Source organism: Geotrypetes seraphini, chromosome 7 (genome assembly GCF_902459505.1).
Source record: "Geotrypetes seraphini chromosome 7, aGeoSer1.1, whole genome shotgun sequence".
Classification (NCBI taxonomy): Eukaryota; Metazoa; Chordata; class Amphibia; order Gymnophiona; family Dermophiidae; genus Geotrypetes; species Geotrypetes seraphini.
The window spans coordinates 1,039,565-1,058,863 of record NC_047090.1 but is presented as its reverse complement, the minus strand read 5'-3'; positions in this window follow the sequence as shown (position 1 = coordinate 1,058,863).

Here is a 19,299-nt window from a genome sequence, read left to right as displayed (position 1 = left end):
ACTGTAGCTTTAACCACTGTGCCACACTGCCCAACCCTTGCTTTCACTCATACATTTTTTTTTAACTTCCTTGGCATAAGGTTGCTGCTCACGTCGGCATTGGCGCTCTCTCCGACATCACTTCCAGGACTCGTACCTAGGAAATGACGTCAAAGGATGAGCCGACACCGACGTGGGTATGCTGCTCATGCCGGAGAAGTTAAAAATAATCAGGCTTACCTGAATGCAAAGAGGGGAAGGAAAGGGGGCAGGTGCATGACAGGGAGGGGTGTCACCACCTCATGTGCTGCTTACCTTTTCTACGTCACTGAGGATAACAATAACTAACACTGTTCAATAAAAAGCCCTCATCCCAGCAAGCCCTTTATACTCAAAGAAGAGCGCTGGGCACTGATTTTTTTCAGCTCCCGCATTTGGGTGCCATTACTGAGTACAGCGCTAAGGCCCAGATTCTATAAATGGCACTAGATCGGTGGACTATATAGAATCAGGGCCTTTGTGAGTGAAGAGAGAGAGAGTGTAATATTACTTATACTGGTCTTCCGAAAATTGCTCTTAAAAACCCCCAACAAACTGTGCAGAACGCTGCTGTTAGGATCTTGAATAATGCTTGTAGATATGATCACGTGACCCCGCTTTTGAAAGAGCTCCACCAGCTTCCTGTAAACTTTAGATTAATGCATAAAGCATTGAATTCGGAAAATTGAGAGCCATGGAATAGAGGGTGAAATACTCACGTGAATTAAAAACTGGCTAGCGGATAGGAAACAGAGTGGGAGGTAAATGGACAATACTCGGACTGGAAGAACGTCACCAGTGGGGTGCCGCAGAGCTCGGTGCTTGGACCCGTGCTCTTCAACATATTCATAAATGATCTGGAAATGGGTACGACGAGTTAGGTGATTAAATTTGCAGACGATACGAAGTTATTCAGAGCAGTGAAGACGCAGGGGGATTATGAAGACCTGCAACAGGACATAAACATGCTCGAGAAATGGGCAGCGACATGGTAAATGAGGTTCAACGTGGATAAGTGTAAGGTAATGCATGTCGGTATCAAAAATCCCATACACGAATACAAGATGTCTGGGTCGGTACTTGGAGAGACCCCCCCCCAGGAAAGAGACTTGGGAGTACTGGTCGACAAGTTAATGAAGCCGTCTGCGCAATGTGTGGCGGCAGCGAAAAGGGCAAACAGAATGCTAGGAATGATTAAAAAGGGGATCACGAACAGACCGGAGAAGGTTATTATGCCACTATACCGGGCTATGGTACACCCTCACCTGGAATACTGCGTCCAACACTGGTTGTCGTACATGAAAAAGGACATGGTACTACTCGAAAGGGTCCAGAGAAGAGCGACTAAAATGGTTAAGGGGTTGGAGGAGTTGCCATACAGTGAAATTAGAGAAACTGGGCCTCTTCTCCCTTGAAAAGAGGAGACTAAGAGGGGACATGATCGAAACATTCAAGATAATGAAGGGAATACACTTAATAGATAGAGACAGGTTGTTCACCCTCTCCAAGGTAGAGAGAACGAGAGGGCACTCTCTAAAATTAAAAGGGGATAGATTCCATACAAATGTAAGGAAGTTCTTCTTCACCCAGAGAGTGGTAGAGAACTGGAATGCTCTTCCGGAGTCTATTTGGACTTCAGTAAAGCATTGATAGCGTCCCACACCGAAGGTTATTGAACAAGCTGAAATCGATAGGATTAGGAGACACTCTAACTACATGGGTTGGAGATTGGCTGAGCGGTAGACTTCAGAGGGTGGTGTTGAACGGTACCCCATCTGATGCGTCGGACGAGATCAGTGGAGTGCCGCAGGGCTCAGTCTTGAGTCCGATTCTATTCAACTTATTCATAAGAGATATGACGCAAGGACTTAGAGGAAGAGTATCACTGTTCACCGACGACGCCAAACTTTGCAACATAGTAGGCAAAAGCTTTTTACCTGATAATATGACACAGGACCTACTGCTGCTGGAACGATGGTCAACAACTTGGCAGCTAGGCTTCAATGCTAAAAAATGCAAGGTAATGCACCTGGGTAAGAGAAACCCGCGCAGAACTTATGTACTAAATGGTGAGACCTTGGTTAGGACCACGGCAGAACGTGATCTAGGGGTGATCATTAGTGATGATATGAAGGCTGCCAATCAAGTGGAGAAGGCTTCCTCCAGGGCAAGACAAATGATGGGTTGTATCTGTAGAGGTATCAACAGGAGACCTGAAGTCATGATGCCGTTATACAGATCCATGGTGAGGCCTCATTTGGAGTACTGTGTTCAGTTCTGGAGACCACACTACCGTAAGGATATGCTGAGGATCGAGTTGGTTCAGCGAATGGCCACCAGGATGGTCTTGGGGGCTCAAGGATCTCACGTATGATGAAAGACTGAAAAAATTGTGGCTGTACTCACTTGAGGAACGAAGAGAGAGGGGAGACATGACTGAAACGTTTAAGTACATCACGGGACGTATCGAGTCGGAAGTTGATATCTTCTGTCTCATGGGACCCTCGACCACCAGAGGGCATCCACTGAAAATCAGGGGAGGGAAGTTTCATAGCGACTCCTGAAAGTACTTCTTCACCGAAAGAGTGGTGGATCATTGGAACAGACTCCCACTGCAGGTGATTGAGGCCAGCAGCGTGACGGATTTTAAGAGAAAATGGGATACTCGCGTGGTATCTTTAAGGGAGTGAATTCAGGGGGGCGGATACTTGGAATGGGCAGACTTGGTGGGCTATAGTCCTTTTCTGCCGCCATTTTCTATGTTTCTATTATAAGGGAAAATACCCTCCAGGGATTCAAGACAATGTTGGACAAGTTCCTGCTGAATCAGAACGAACGCAAGTAGGGCTGGTCTCGGTTAGGGCACTGGTCTTTGACCTGGGGACCGCCGCGTAAGCGGACTGCTGGGCACGATGGACCACTGGTCTGACCCAGCAGTGGCTTTTCTTATGTTCTTATGTTGACTTTAACTTTTAAAGCATTGCATTCGGGTCAACCGGATTATGTATCGAAGCTTCTGGTGCCATAAAGCCAATCAGAAATGTGCGTTCTTCTAATGCTCAGCAGTTGTCCTTGCCCTCAGTTCATTTGGTTAGGTTGACTTCCACACGTAATTCTACCTTTTTTGCTTCAGTTCCATATTTGTGGAATTCTCTTCCTGTTGAATTACATAATGAGCTTTCTTATATTAAATGCAGAAGCTTATTGAAAACGTATCTTTTTGGTTTAGCATTCTCTTAGAAAGATTCTTGTTTCCTAGGATACTCAAAATCTTTTGGACTGGAACCTAGGCAGGGATTCCCAAATGCAGCATTTATATTATTTTTAATTGTTAATGTTTATATTTTTATATGTATTTTCTTTTGACAATGGAGTTCTTTTTCTTTTGTTTTTTAAATTTTTGTAAACCGCTTTGTTGTTGTTGCAAATAAACAAACATATACCAAAACTGAAAATTTTGCAAATTGACAGGTAGTTAATAAGGTAAAAACAGTCTGGAATAAGTTAGATACTAATTAAATGTACTACAGTATTGCTCAAGTTAACAAACAGTAACACAATGGGACATAGATAACCGCAGAATGTCTGACATTATTCAGTTCCCAAAATGTTGACAGCTTTTGAATGCCAGAGTAGATAGCCTCTGGCATTATGCTAACAAGATATACAGAAACTTTAATTTGGGATTGCACGTCACTGACAAGAGAGCAACACGAGAATTTCCCTAAATACCAGATAATGGCTCTGTGTCAGGTATCCACAAATTCACAGTGTATTGTAAATATGCAATTATGCACACAACACAATGTACAACTGTAAGTCTAGAACTTTACAAAAGAGGGCTCAAGTTACAGCCATGGGCAAGCAAAACAGTGCATGTTGTGTGGAATATTCTGGAACTTGAACCCAAAGGGCAGGAGATGTTTCTCACAGGCTTTCAGAGGCAGACAGTCAGAGTTGACGATGTCTTTAAACACCCTTATTAAAGTAGATTATTTATAGAATTTGGTCCTTAATGTGATGAAATGCAAAGTGATGCAGATGGGGGAAGAGGGATCCAAATTATAGTTACATGATGCAAGGTTTCACATTAGAAAGGAAAAGATCTAGGCGTCATCAATGATACACTGAAATCCTCTGTTCACTGTACAGTGGCAGCTAGGAAAGCAAAGGAGAGCCCGAGAGCCCTCGTCTCGATCGTCGACTGTAACGCGGGGATGAAGGGCCCGCATTGCCTCCCATTGGGACAAGCGCTCAGCAAGGGTAGGTGGGTGTAGGGAGGAGAGGAGGCAGCTTAGCGGTGGGCAGGTTTTACCACCACTGAGCTGCCTCCTGATAGGCGAAATGTGCAGTCAACGGCCGGGCGGAGTTTATAAGGCCGGGACCTCGGAGAACCCAGCGTTTTCCTGGGTCCTTCGAGGCTTCTTTTCCTGCCCCCCCCCCTTTTTTTTTTCTGGTTCAGTTTGTTGCTGGGGTATGGTTCAGGTTTGCGGTTATCCTGAGCTACTGTGTGGTGGGGCTCACTCCCCAGACCTTTGCTGTCATGGCAGGGTCGGGGGCCGAATATTATTGGTAATGGTTTAATGTGTAGCTCAGGAAACAGTTTTGTTATGTGAGTGTATTTAAATTAATTGGTTGTTAATAAACAGAGCTGCAGCCATTTCTACCAAGAAGAATGTGGTCTGGTTAATGGTGAGAAGGAGGGTTGGGGGAGGAGACAGGGGGTAAGCGGGCCAATACATATCCCGCTGTTACTAGAATGTTAGGTGTTATTAGGAAAACTATAGAGAACAATGCTGAGATTATGCCTTTATATCGCTCCATGGTGTGACTGCACTTCAAACAGTGGTGTAGTGAAGGTGAACAGTGCCTGGGGTGGTGGTGCCTCTCCCACGTCCTCTTTCCTGCTCCTTCCTTGCTCCCCCCCCTCCCGCCGCGTGCCCCTTCTCTTTACCTTTTAACTTTGGCGCAAGCAGCCGCCAACTTGCCGCCCACGTCAACTTCAGAGCTCTCTCTGACATCACTTCCTAGGCGCGGGTCCCGGAAGTGACAGCCAGAGAGAGCGCCAAAGCTGATGCAGGCAGCAAGTTGGCAGCTGCTCGTGCCAAAGTTTAAAAGGTACAGGGGAAGGGAAGGGGTGCACACACGGCAGAGGGAGAGGTGGGAAGAGGGGGGAGGGGCGAAGAGGAGATAGGGTGCCAGTGCCCCCAGCAAGATGGTGCCTGGGGCAGACCACCCCTCTCACCCCCCCATACTATACCACTTACCTCAAATATTGTGTAAAATTCTGTTCATTATATCCTCTATAATAAACCCTTACCTGCACATGCGCTGTTGAAACGGCGTGATCCCTGCCGCCGCGATTTCTGCTTCTGTGCCATGTTCCATTTGCAGTTCATGTGGTGTGTGCACGGCGGCGGAGTCTGTGGCGGTTTGATTTGCGGCAAGTAAGAGGAGCCTGCAGCGCTGATTTTAACCATTGCAGACGTTGCTTCCTGCCAACAGCTGTGTGAGACCCGGGAGGAGAGGGGAGGATGAGAAACGCTACTGATGGCTGGCCTACTACAGGACATGGGGAGCAGGGAAGGGGTGCTGCTGGACGGGGGAGATAAAGGAAGGGAAAAGGGCTACTGCAGGACAGGGAGAACGGAATGGGTGCTGCTGGACAGGGGGGAGGTAAAAGGAAAGGAGAAGGGATACTGCAGGACAGGGGGAGCAGGCAAGGAGTGGGTGCAAAGGGAAGGGGGGAAATGCTGCTGCTGTTGCTGCACAGGGAAGTGGGGGGAAATGCTGCTGCTGCACAGGGAAGGGGAAGGGCCAATACTGCTGCTGCTGTACAGGGAAGGGGGAGGAATGCTGCTGCTGCTGCTGCACATGGAAGGGGGGAATGCTGCTGCTGCTGCACAGGGAAAGGGGGAATGCTGCTGCTGCTGCTGCACAGGGAAATGGGGGGGGGAGGAGAGGGAAAGGGAGCCAGGGAGCGATCTTGGTTTGCTTGGGGAGGGGAAGACAGAAGGGGTCATGGAGAAAGAAAGACAGGCAGGCAGCGCACAAGAACGAAAGACAGACACACAGAAAGACAGCAGGCAGGGAGAGAAAAAGAAAGATAGACAGGCAGGGGGCCAGAGAGAGACAGACAGAAAGAAAGAAAGACAACAGACAAAGGGGGCCAGGGAGAGAGACAGACAGAAAGAAAGACAGACAGCGGGAGAGGGAGAGATAGAAAGAAAGAAAGATAGACAGCAGGAGGGAGAGAGACAGGAAGAAAGAGACACCGAAAGAAAGACAGACATATTTTCTAGTACCCGATAATGTAACAGGCTTAAACACTAGTCTAAATATATACTAGTCTTTAAGCCCATTACATTAACGGTTTCTAGAATATGTGTGTGTGTGTGTGTCTTTCTTTTTCTCTCCTTGGCTGCTTTCTGTTTCTCTCTTTCCTTGGATGTCCATCACCACCCCTTGCCTGCTCCCGCTGTCCAGCAGTAGCCCTTCTCCCTTCCTTTTACATTCCCCCTGTCCTGCAGCAACCCTTCCCTGTTCCCCGTCCAGCAGTAGGTCTTCTCCCTTCCTTTTACCTCCCCCCCCTGTCTAGCAGCACCTCTTCCCTGTTTCCCCTATCCTTCAACACGATGCTTCCTGTTGAGGGAACCTCTCCTCGCCAGACTCAGCGATGGGAGGGTCAACGGGGGTTTGGGTGCACCAGGGAGGGGTGCGCCGGGGGAGTGACGACGACGAACTCTGCCTTACAGTGAGTGAGGGGCGCACTCCTACCTGCCACAGCCATACGGATCACGGAACACGCACATAGGAGTGCGCATGCACGCTTAGGGTTTATTATTATAGATATATATATATATATAAAGTATAACTAAAATCCATACAACGTTAAGAGGGACAAACACACAGCATATATCTAAAAGACAAAACTTACGCATCATACGGGAGAAGGGAAAGAAATTCAATATTTTAAAAAATAAGACAAAAAGGGAAAGGAGAAAAGGGAGGGTGACCCTGAAAAGAAAGGAAGGCCGAGAGAGTGGTTGATCCTTGGAACGAGCTCCCGGTGCAGGTGATCGAGGCAAACAGCGTGCAAGAATTTAAGAGCAAATGGGATGCCCATGTGGGATCCCTTAGAGGGTTAAGCCAAGGGAACCTGTCACCAGGAGTGGGATTCCTAGGATAGTAGACTGGGGGTGGGTCAGTAGAGTTGGCAGACCTGATGGGCTATGGCCCTTATCTGCCGTCATCTTCTAGGTTTCTATGATTTGCCATAGAATACTTTTGTTTATGATCTTCAATTTTGACTAAAGGTACTGATAGTTCAGTCACACTCTTAACTCTAAGGACCCTTTTTACAAAGCTGCAGTAGTGATTCTCGGCACAACTGCAGTGCAGCGCATTCAGTTCCTATGGCCTTCGTTGCATTTGCCGCTCCAGGACTTACTACCGTGGCTTTGTAAAAGAGGATTACAAGTCTTACGAAGACTGATGTGATGTTGATTGAGAAGGAAGAAGAGTCTAGGTGGCCACAATACTGTATATTGAAATCAATAATATGAGAATTCCAATACATAAAGAAATTAAGGCCCTCTTTTACAAAGGTGCGCAGATTTAGTGCGCTAAAAACAACTTTATTTATAGAGGCCTTTTCTTGAAAGCTGTTCACTTTAAAAAATACTGTTGGAGAATTTTTAAAAAAATATTTGTTGTATTGTTTTTAAAAACTGTGTATGTATCTTCCGAACCGCTTAGGTTTAAGCGGGCTACAAGTTTTTAAATAAATAAATAAAATAATATATGAGGAACAAGAGATCAAGGATCAATCGAAAGATCAACACAAGAAACATTGTCATTGTTCTTGATTTATTGGAGCATCTTTGCTTTATCTAAGCCCGCCTTCTCATCAAGGTACTCCTCAATAGTCTCCTCTGAAGCTATTTGGCACTGCAGCCCTAGCCACACAGCCAGCCACAGAAATTTTGTTTATATCTGCAGTGAGGGTTTGGAATTAGCTCATACCTATTCAGTATTAGCTCAGGGCAGGTATTTCCCTGTTCTAAGGGGTTAATGACATAAGTCCGCAGGGCTAGTGCAAGGTGAGTGCGGCTTCAGTGCACAATTATGTGGGTTTACAGATCCAGAACAGGGTTTTGTGCAGAAAAAATTCATTCTCCTAGAAAATGATAGGATGGTATAAGACACCATCCATTACAAACCTAGTAATCACATTCCCCATGCAAACCACTCTAAAACTACTGGGAGTGACGATTGACAGGTGCTATACCATGCAACTACAAATCAACAAAATAATACAGAAATCCTTTGCAATCATGAGAAACCTATATATATATATAAAACATTTTATTGAAGGAAACAAGTAAATATACAATAACATACACTTCTCCCTCTGTATTCGCTGTGGTAAGGGATTAACAGACCCGTGAATACAGAAAAACCACGAATAACTTTTTCTTATGTCATTCGCTGTTTTCTATTAAAAACCATTGTGAATATGGTGAAACCGCGAATAACATGGTGGGAGACCTGGCCTGTTCCTGAACACGGTGAAGAAAGTGCCAGGAATCGGCAATTTCTCTCTGTAAACGCTTGGAACCAGCAATTTCTCTATGCAAGCTGACGTAATTTGGGGGAAGGAGCCAACAAGCTAAAAACCGTGAATAATTGAAACCGCAATTGCTGAAATTGCGAATACAGAGGGAGAAGTGTAATACAAATAGATATGCATTATGATTAAATTCATAATTATGATATTTCTATCATTCCTCCAAAATATATTTCCATATGACCTATTTCAAACCCCCTACACCCCCCATTCCCTTCCCTCCATCCCCCTTTCCCCCTTCCCTACCCCCATTCTTTTTATTTTATATTCAAATTATTACATTGTAATACATTAACATATAACCAATTCTATCCTACTCATATACCCCCCAGTTCCCTTCCCCCCCAATGGAAGTTGACACAAAATACCAGGTATTAGGATACAATGAATGTTACCAAAGCTTCAGTGTAAAACATTAATAATCATACTTCGTGCTCTAGATGAAAGATTTTGAATATAAGGGTCCCAAATTTTCAAAGAGACGAGTTCGTCTAGGAAATCTACGAACCTCCCACTCCTCAAATAACAATAAACGATAGAATTGATTCCTCCAATACCAAAAACTAGGAGAATCTTTCTGTAACCAATATTGTCCATATACCCCACAAGCAGCAGCTTTACCAAATAACACCCCCCTTGCAGATTCCATTAATGAACTATCCCATAATGAACCCAAATATAATAGGATGGCAGCCCAGAATGACTTAATAAGAGGACATTGCCACAATGCATGAGATAGCCATGGTGCACCCTCACCTAGAGTACTGCGTCCAACACTGGTTGCCGTACATGAAGAAGGACACGATATTACTCGAAAGGGTCCAGAGAAGAGCGACTAAGATGGTTAAAGGGCTGGAGGAGTTGCCGTACAGCGACAGATTAGAGGAACTGGGCCTCTTCTCCCTCGAACAGAGGAGATTGAGAGGGCACATGATTGAAACATTCAAGGTACTGAAGGGAATAGACTTAGTAGATAAGGATTGTTCACCCTCTCCAAGGTAGAGAGAACGAGAGGACACTCTCTAAAGTTAAAAGGGGATAGATTCCGTACAAACATAAGGAAGTTCTTCACCCAGAGAGTGGTGGAAAACTGGAATGTTCTTCCGGAGTCTATTGTAGGGGAAAACACCCTCCAGGGATTTAAGACAAAGTTAGATAAGTTCCTGCTGAACCAGAACGTACACAGGTAGGGCTAGTCTCAGTTAGGGCACTGGTCTTTGACCAGAGGGCCGCCGCGTGTCTGACCCAGCAGTGGCAATTCTTATGTTCTTATAGCATATTAAGAGCTTTATCACATTTAATACAATAATTCTTTTTTTTAAAAAATAATATCTTTATTGGGTCAAGCAATAGAACCATAACACAACCAAGAACAATGTGGCAACAAGCCAGAGCAGAGCAACAGAACACGTACATAAGAAAAGGTAAGCAATCCATCTACAATGTAGCTCCCATCATAAGGCCAGTTTTATATTAGACAAAACACAATCAAGCAAACAATCCCCCCTACAAAGGAAACAGGAAACTTTTGAGCAGACTTTACCACCAGCGGCAGCATCTTGATTGCTGTCTATGCCTTGCGGGGGGTACACAGGAGAGCCAATTGTACAGGACTGCGTCTGAGCCGTTTGTGTGCAGACTAGAGTCTTTTGGCTGCTCTTACTATGTAGTACACTTTTTATACTATATGGGCTAGATTAACACAGCAAACCGATCGTGTACCAATCGGTTTGCGACCCCTTTACTATCAAATTTCCATCCGGCCTGATTCACTTACCTCTCCTGCGATCCGCTTCGAATCCGTGCATGCAAATGAGGTGAAATGCATGCAAAGTAGGCTGGAACATGATTCACATCAAATTTCCGATCCGACTGGGCTGGCTGATCACCTGAAGAAGCAACTGCTGGGGACCAGTCGAAAACATCTTTCCGACTGGAAGCCCTGCAATCTCTCCTCGAATGCTGCCCTGCTCTGCCTTGATCTTCCCCGAATCTCTCCTGCTGCATCGCTGTTCTCCTGCCCTTCCCCGAAGCTCTCCTGCCTTTCCCTGCCCAGAGAGTCCGTGGTTTTAACCCGCGGGTTTAAAGCAGGTTAAAACCATGGGCTCGTAGGGCTAAAAACTAACAAATAAAAGTTTTCAAGTTTAAAAAAAAAAAAGGTTGCGTCTCAGACGGGCATGCGCAGACCATCTACAGATGGTCTGCACATGCGTGGGGATCGCTATAGAGCGATCCATGCAGGCAGATGTGGGCGTTCCTCTGATCGCCCCCATCTGCATATTTTTCGTTCCTGAATTCATCAGACCTGCCCGGATTGGACCCGGATCGGGCAGGTTAGTGAATCCCAGCCTATGTAGTTTATATTCCGCTTATTTTCAAAAAGAGTACAAAGCAAATTACAAAAGAGATTCCTCTAACACGTGGAGGGAACAATTATATAAATAAAATAAAATTCACATCTAGATTAATATTTGAACCTATTAATATGGTGCAATTTAATTATTATCTGGTTTAAGATAAGTTAAGCTCTTTATAGAACATGCAGATTATCTCCTCTATGCCTCTATTGCTCCATGCAGGATAAGCCCCTCTATAACATTTGTTTTCCTGTGATCTCATCCTCTTGCTAGATAGGGATTATCTGTACTTATACCACACCTTTTTGAATTCACTGTTTTTGTCCCAGCAGTCTCCACCAGGAAGGCATTCCAGGTATCTTCCATCCTTTCCTCGAAAAGTATTTTCTGATGTTGGCTTTAAGCATTTTTTATTGAAGGAACAAAATTACATTCATATAATGTATAAAAATATTTTTACAAATAAATTCATTTATCTAAAAATTCCTTATAATCTATATGTACACTTGCGCTGAAGTGCAGGAAGATCCCGTGATGACTGCTGCCTGCTGCCTCTGCTCCAGAAGACATAAGTGATGTTGGAGGGGATGGACCGGTAGCCGCAGTCCTCGTCGGACCTTGCCGCAACTTCCTGCGTCTGCCGGCCCACCCCCTCCGACATCAATTATCTCTTCTGGAGCAGAGGCAGCAGAAGCAGTAATCGTGGGACCTTGCTGGTTTGGAGGGAGAGAGGAGCATAGAAGGATGGTGGAAGGAGAGAAAGGGGGCAGGGTGGTATGGAAGGGTGGTGGAAGGAGAGAAAGGGGGCAGATGCTGATGAAATTGGTGTGCAGGGAAAGGAGAGCGAGACATAAGGGGAAGGATACTAGATGGAATTGGGTTGGAGGGAAAGAAAGGGGGCAGATGCTCATGGAATTGGTGTGCAGGGAAAAGGGAGAGCGACATAAGGGGGAAGGATACTGGATGGAATTGGGTTGGAGGAAAAAAAAGGGGACAGATGCTGATGGAAGTGGGGGGAAGGGAGAGGAGAGAGTGAAATGCCAGACCAAGGGTGTGTGGGAGAGATAAAGGAAGAAGAGGAGAGGAGAGATTGAAGGACCATTGAAGGAGGGAAGGGAAGAAGATGGATACCAGATCAATGGGAAGGGAGAAATGGAAGGGGGAGGCATAAAGTTTCTGGAAGGGGAATAGAAGGAGAGAAGATGCCACATAGAAGGGGCAGAGAGAGGGTAGACAGTGAATGAAAGGAAGAGAGTGACAAGAAGAAGAGGAAAGCAGAAGCCAGAGAAGACAAGATAGAAAAAAAAAATTCTATTTATGAATTTTTTTGCTTTAGGGGAGATGCATTGCTGTTTCTGTGGTGTTGCATTGTATGCAGAGTCCAGCTTCTTGGTGGTTCAATTTAACCTTTGTCTACATATTTCTCTTTTATCTCCCCTTTTACAAAACTGTAGAGTATTTTTTAGTGCCGGCCGTGTTGGTAACAGCTCTGATGCTCAGAATTCTATGAAAGTCTGAGCTGTTACCACCATGGCTAAAAACCACACTACAGTTTTATAAAAGGGGGAAGGGTTAGTTTGTGATTACATATTCCGTGCATCAGATGATGCGCCGGAGCAGGGCCTAAGGTTGCTATTGCGCAGCAGTGGCCAGGGGAGCAGGAGCAGGAAGACTTTACTCCTGTTCCCGAAGATCGGCTTAGGAGCAGGAGAGTCCGGGTACCCCTCCTGCTCATGAAGATGGACATAAGAACATAAGAACTGCCATCTCCAGATTAGACCTTCGGTCCATCAAGTCCGGCAATCCGCACACGCAGAGGCCCAGCCAGGAGGGACCGGGCACCCCTCCTGCTCCCAACTATTTCAAAGGTACGGGGGTGGGTGGGCCGGGCCCGATCGCCTGGGCCGACCAAGGGTGGGCTGGGGGTGGGAGGCCTAGGAGCAGGAGGGACTGAGTACCCCTCCTGCTCCCAACTTTTTGGTGCCGGGGGGTGAGTGGGCCATGCCGGGAGAGGGGGTGAGGGCCATGCCGGTCACGGGGAGGGAAGGCGAGGGCCGTGCCGGTCGGGGGCGGCTGTGCTTGGGGGGCGCTTTTATGTGTGGGGGTACTTTTGACAGCCCTGCCTGTCTTTTTTATTCATTTTTTTAATGGGGCAGTTATTTTGCTTGTGTAACACACACAAAATATCTGTGCCATGGAAAAAAATGAATCAAAAAACCAGGCAGGCCTGTCAAAAAACCTGCAGACCTGTCGGTAACTCAGTTACCGACAGGTCTGCAGCAGTCAGGTTTGTCAGTAGTAAAACCCAACTCAAAATAGCCAAGCAATTGTTAGTAAATCAATCGCTTGGCTATTTTGCATGGGGTTTTACTAATTTGCATGGGAGGATTGGGATCAGATCGCTATAGGCCTTAGTGAATAGTGCAGGAGGGAAATTTGGTCGCAAAGGGCTCGCAAACCAATCGATACACGATCGGTTTGCTTAGTGAATCCTGACCATAGACGTGAAAGAAGCGGCTACATCTAAAGCCTTATCAACTTGACCACTAGTTTAGCTACTTAGATGGGATTTTATTCAAAGGCTTTGACCTAGCCAGCTAAAAGTCCTTATTTATTTGACTAGACTCCTTTGGATATTTTTTTTTTCAATTTCAGTATGCAGCCTGTGCTTTTATAACCAGGTGGGGCAGATGATAATAAAAACAACATTCCACTACACATAAGTACACAAAACATGCATAAAACAAACAGTCAGATTAATCCGTAATGTAAAGAGCAATGCAAAATAAATACTGCAGCATTCTTACTAATGGTAATAATCTGTGAGCTTCAATCGCCAGCCCCAGGACCTTACTGAACATCTTTCTTTTTTCCCATTGCAGCTGGGGTGGCAAGTGGGATTTCCCCCACTGGCCTGCACCAGCTTTTATTATTATTATTTTGAGAAAATTAACACTGACTTTTACTTCTATGACTGAGATACTTTGGGTTCCTAAAGAAAGCTTCCTTTCTTTTAATAGGTGTATTATTTGCTTTCTCCTTCAACTGTAATGGCTATATTTCAAGTCTTGCACAATAATTTAAAACTTCTGTGGAAGAAGAATCAGAAAAATTAACTTTACTGGGGACATTTATGTTGGAAACACACAGGTTGAGCTTGTAATTGTTTTTCTTTCTTTTCATAATGAAGCATTCAAAGTTTCTGGGACAAAAAAAATTAGGCTGTTCTCTAGAAATGAAGCAATGCCGAAGACTTCAGGGTACAGATATTTGTGTGTGTTACTGGAGGAGTTCATTTATGAGGCAGAATGATTGACAACCATGAGTCAAAGTAGCGAAAGACTTGAAATTCTCGCTGTCCTACTGCTGGCGTTACGTGAACAGTTTTGCTGACAAAAGGTTAGAACTTGAGTATGGGATGGCAGAAATAATGATATGGCTAGATAGGTATATCCTTTTTTAGGGGTGGGATAGTGGTAGATCTTTTTTTAGGGGTGGGGGAAGAGAGTGACTGGTAAAAAAAAAGCTGTTCTGTCATTCTTCATGAATGGTTATATATCTTCTTGTAGATCAGGGGTGTCAAAGTCCCTCCTCGAGGGCCGCAATCCAGTCGGGTTTTCAGAATTTCCCCAATGAATATGCATGAGATCTATTAGCATACAATGAAAGCAGTGCATGCAAATAGATCTCATGTATATTCATTGGGGAAATCCTGAAAACCCGACTGGACTGCGGCCCTTGAGGAGGGACTTTGACACCCCTGTGTTACAAGAACAGAACTATATAAAATAAAATAAAGCAACTGCATATATTGCTTTAAAATCTCATTTCTCTTCAAGGACATCGCTTAGAGCAGAGGTGGGTAACTCCGGTCTGCGAGGGCCGGAATCCAGTCGGGTTTTCAGGATTTCCCCAATTAATATGCATGAGATCTATTAGCATACAATGAAAGCAGTGCATGCAAATAGATCTCATGCATATTCCTTGGGGAAATCCTGAAAACCCGACTGGATTGCGGCCCTCGAGGAGGGACTTTGACACCCCTGCTGTAGAAGAATGGATTGTTCTTTAGATTTATATCATTTATAACCCACCTTTACCCAAGGCAGTACAACATATACATAATAAAACACCAACAAATACACACAGATACACAGCCAAACAAATTGACACACACAAAAAAAATCCCCTAAAAACAAAAATCACAGAGGTGCATCTACTTCATCCAAAAAGAGCTCATAGCATTGCAAAAGTTCACTGGAAAAGGTAACGCTTCAATAACTTCATCACAGAAGTGACAGTTTGTTGTAGTTGTAATGCCAATGGTAAATGATTCCATTCACAAGGTTCAGTCACTGAAAAAGTTCTTTGTTGTGTCACTTCAAGCGTTGATTACCAAGAGGTTGGCACCACCAGCCTACAAGCATCCACAGAGTGCAATGTCTGTGTAGGAACATAAGGTTGTAAAGCATGATGTAAAGGTTCTTCGAATATTGGGGAGGATATCTTCATCTTGTGAATGTTGAATCCCATAATCTGTTTAGGCTTCTATTAGGGAGTCTTACATAAGAAATTTCAAGTTTATTAAAATTTTGATGTAAACGCAATATCAAATATTTTCAATGCGTATAACAATAATAATTTTGGGGGACAAAATAAAACAATTTATACCAATAAACATATAGTCGATATACATAATTAAATAGTGATACATAAGGAAAGAGGGGGTGAATTACAATTGTTTAAGAAAATAGAAAAACATTTAAGGAGAAACAACATCAGGAGGGTAATTAAAAATATTTTAAATAAAACTAGGTCTAAAAGTGAATAGGAGAAATTGTGGCCTATACAGATCTGGTTAAATTTAAGTGTTTGATCCTAAGATTGTTGATAGAAAAAGTTATCCAATCTATGACTCATATGCATCTTTGTATAGGTGGCTTTTTAGTGTGCTTTTAAATTTTTCTAAAGAGGTTTCAGCATATAGATAAATTGGTAGCTTGTTCCATAAGAGTAGCAATACTGGGACAGACCAAAGGTCCATCAAGCCCAGTATCCTGTTTCCAACACTGGCCAACCCAGGTCCCAAGTACCTGGCAGAAACCCAAAGAGTAGCAACATTCCAAAGCTGAGATTATGATGTCATAATGCCTCATTCCATCAATGCCTAAGAGCCAGCCTCATCAATGATGTCACAATAGTTGGTTATTTTTTACTTGACTCACAAGAATATAAGAATTGCCATACTGGGAGAGACTGAAGATCCATCAAGCCCAGTATCCTGTTTCTAACAGTGGCCAAATGAGGTCACATGTGAAGGGACACACATATATCTTATAAGTTTTCTAACTCTGTTTGTGCTGGGAAACACAAACACAGATACAGTTTGTTTTGATTCTGCTGATATGTTCTGAGACAAGGTCATTTAATCTTGTTAATGAAACTAGCTGCTTGGGACAATGGAGGTTCGACCCCCCACAGCTATGTTCTGGTTGAGAAAGATAAGGGAAGCTTTAGATAAGACACTGTTGTTAATGAAGCACATATGCTGCTCACCTACCCCCCTTTCTTGTGTTGGTTACTTTTTTGAAGTTTATGTATCCTGTCACCAGATATGGTTTGTACTCACGTCATCTGCTAATACCACTGACCCATGTAAAAAGGTATAAAACTGGACGTAAGACAATAAACAGGCAATTTCTTTGGGACAAGTCTGAGTATCCTTCCTTCCTAAGGGAATTGCCTCCAGATATCTGAAAGGTGACAGAGTGTATGCAGGGCAGTTTCGGGACCAAGAAACGGACCCCGTTCGTTTCAACATGTACCTGACAAGATCCCAAGGAGTATAACAGCGGGGATCTGGATAGGCCCAGTTGTCTGCCTGCATACTCACACCCCTTCCCCCCACCCCCCTTTCATCACAAACACGCTACAGTCTTTATGATGGTAAAAATTAGCCCCAGATCAGTTTATTAATCAACAATAGCATTAATATATCATAATTTCAATTAACATCATAACCAAAGAGCTCCTCCTGAGCTACCCAAAAATAGTTTCAGTGCCCTCGACCCTGCCACCTCAGCAAGAGTCAGAGGTGTGGCATGTCCCACATGCCCCTTTTACTCAGGTCACCTGACCCACCAGGCATGGCTCCCAGCCGGCCCACTGCTCTTCACCTGATGAGTTCCATGACCCAGTAGCTCAGGAGATCTGCACCTCCGAGCTATTGTCGCCAGCCAAAACAATGGGTGGGAGGGCGAGTGGGAAAAAGCTGCCCCGGAGGATCCCAGAAAGAGCTCTCTTTCTGCCTCCCCACCAATAGATTTAAATTTTCCCTTCACCGACGGGCCCCATGCCCAATCTCCGCACAATTACTACCCCCCCCCCCCAACTAACCTAGCAATACGGCCGATGGGCGACATGCAGGCCAACCAGCCCGTTATATTGAAACGGGTTCTCGGGCTATCATAAACAGATTTTATGCTGCTTATCCTAGGAATAAGTAGTTGATTTCCCCAAGTCCGGATTAATAGTGGCTTATGAACTTTTGCTTTAGGAAATTATCCAAACTTTTTTTAAACCCTTCTAACAGCTTTCACCACATTCTTTGGCAACAAATTCCAGAGTTTAATTACTCATTGAGTGAAGAAATATTTTCTCTGGCTTGTTTTCAAATCTGCTAACTAGTAGATTTAAAACAGATATGGCCATGACTGGTTGAAGTGTGGCCTCCTTGTACTTTGCCTGGAAGTAGGACACTGAAGGAAATCTTCACATAAATTCTTAAAGAAGACATTATCAAATGTATATACAATATGTTTAGAGGATTTTTTTGATGTGTTTGTTCTGTAGTAATTCAAGGCAAATTACATCCATGGAACAGAGAATGTTGTACACGAGTCAATGAAGATGTGGCCTTAAAGTCCCAAGAATTGTTGGCAGGGTTGAAACCTAGTTTTCCAGTTTCTCAGTCTACAGCAGTGTCTCACAAACGTTTTGAAGCTGCAGTACACTAAATCAGGGCCGCAGCTGGAGGACCTCCAAACATGCGTGGAGAGGAGGAGAGGCGTCAGCTGACTGCCTAAAGGACACGCCTCTGGTGGCGAGAGGCACATACTGTAGGTAGTCAGCCAGTTCCAGAGCCTCTCCTCCTCACTGGTGTCTCGCGGCACGCAGTTTGTGATTCACTGGTCTGTCTACAGCATTAATCACAAGGGGAGGGGAATTCAGTAAATGGCACTCAAAATCAGGTAACCAAAACAACGCACTTGTTACACAAACGGACCTCAGATTCCAAAGGATACCACTCGCAGAGCCGAACAGGCTACAAAGGAGTTAATCTGATTTTATGATTGGTCCACTCAGGGGAAACCGAGTCAGAGAGAAAAAAACTCCCTTTAAGAGGGAGAAAAGGTCTCTGACTTAGAACCTGGGTTAAATGCAGTGCTTATTACTTAACAATTACTAAGGGGATCATCAAACAACAAGGAAGTTTAAATGAATAACTAAAGAGATAAGGTTATGTTCCAGAGTGAAGCAAAAGGAAGGGAAATTCAAACTTAGCTTAGCTGTTTTTAGCGGTGCTCTGTGGCGCAGTCCTTTCCAGTTAGACGGTTCAAACGATGTTTGTAATCCGAACTTAAACACCCAGGAACAGGAACAAAAATCTCAACAAGAGAATCCTTGTTTCGCTCAGGCTGCTGCGTCAGGAGTACACCTCTTCACAAACTCTGAACTCGTATGGAGACTTTTATACCCAACTGATAGACTACCGTATTCATTTTATTCATCTACGCATCAAACACACTCCAGATTAGATTATTTGGATCTAAAGATATAATCCCTCATGTCCAATCTGCTAAAATAAGTGACATCATAGTATCAGATCACGCTATCTCATGGTTTGTTTGTTTTTATTATGGGATGTCCTTAAATCTAACTATAATTCTTGGAGACTAAATATATCTCTTCTGATTGATGATTTTTTTTTTTACAAAGTATTCGTACTTCTTCAGAAGAATTTTTCCTCAACAATATTACACCGTCAAATTATTTTTCTGTTATATGGGAATCATATAAAACATGGCTGAGGGGCAAAGTAATCAGTTGTATAATGCATTCCAAAAGAAACACCAAAGGCAAGAACTAGTACATGAAATATACAAACTTGAATCCACTATACAGTATTCTCAAATTCTGATGACTACAACATCTCAAATTCAAATACAATGCCACCTTAAGTCAATAAGCTACTATGAAAATTGTTGTTAAATTATTGAGAAAAATCTATCTAAG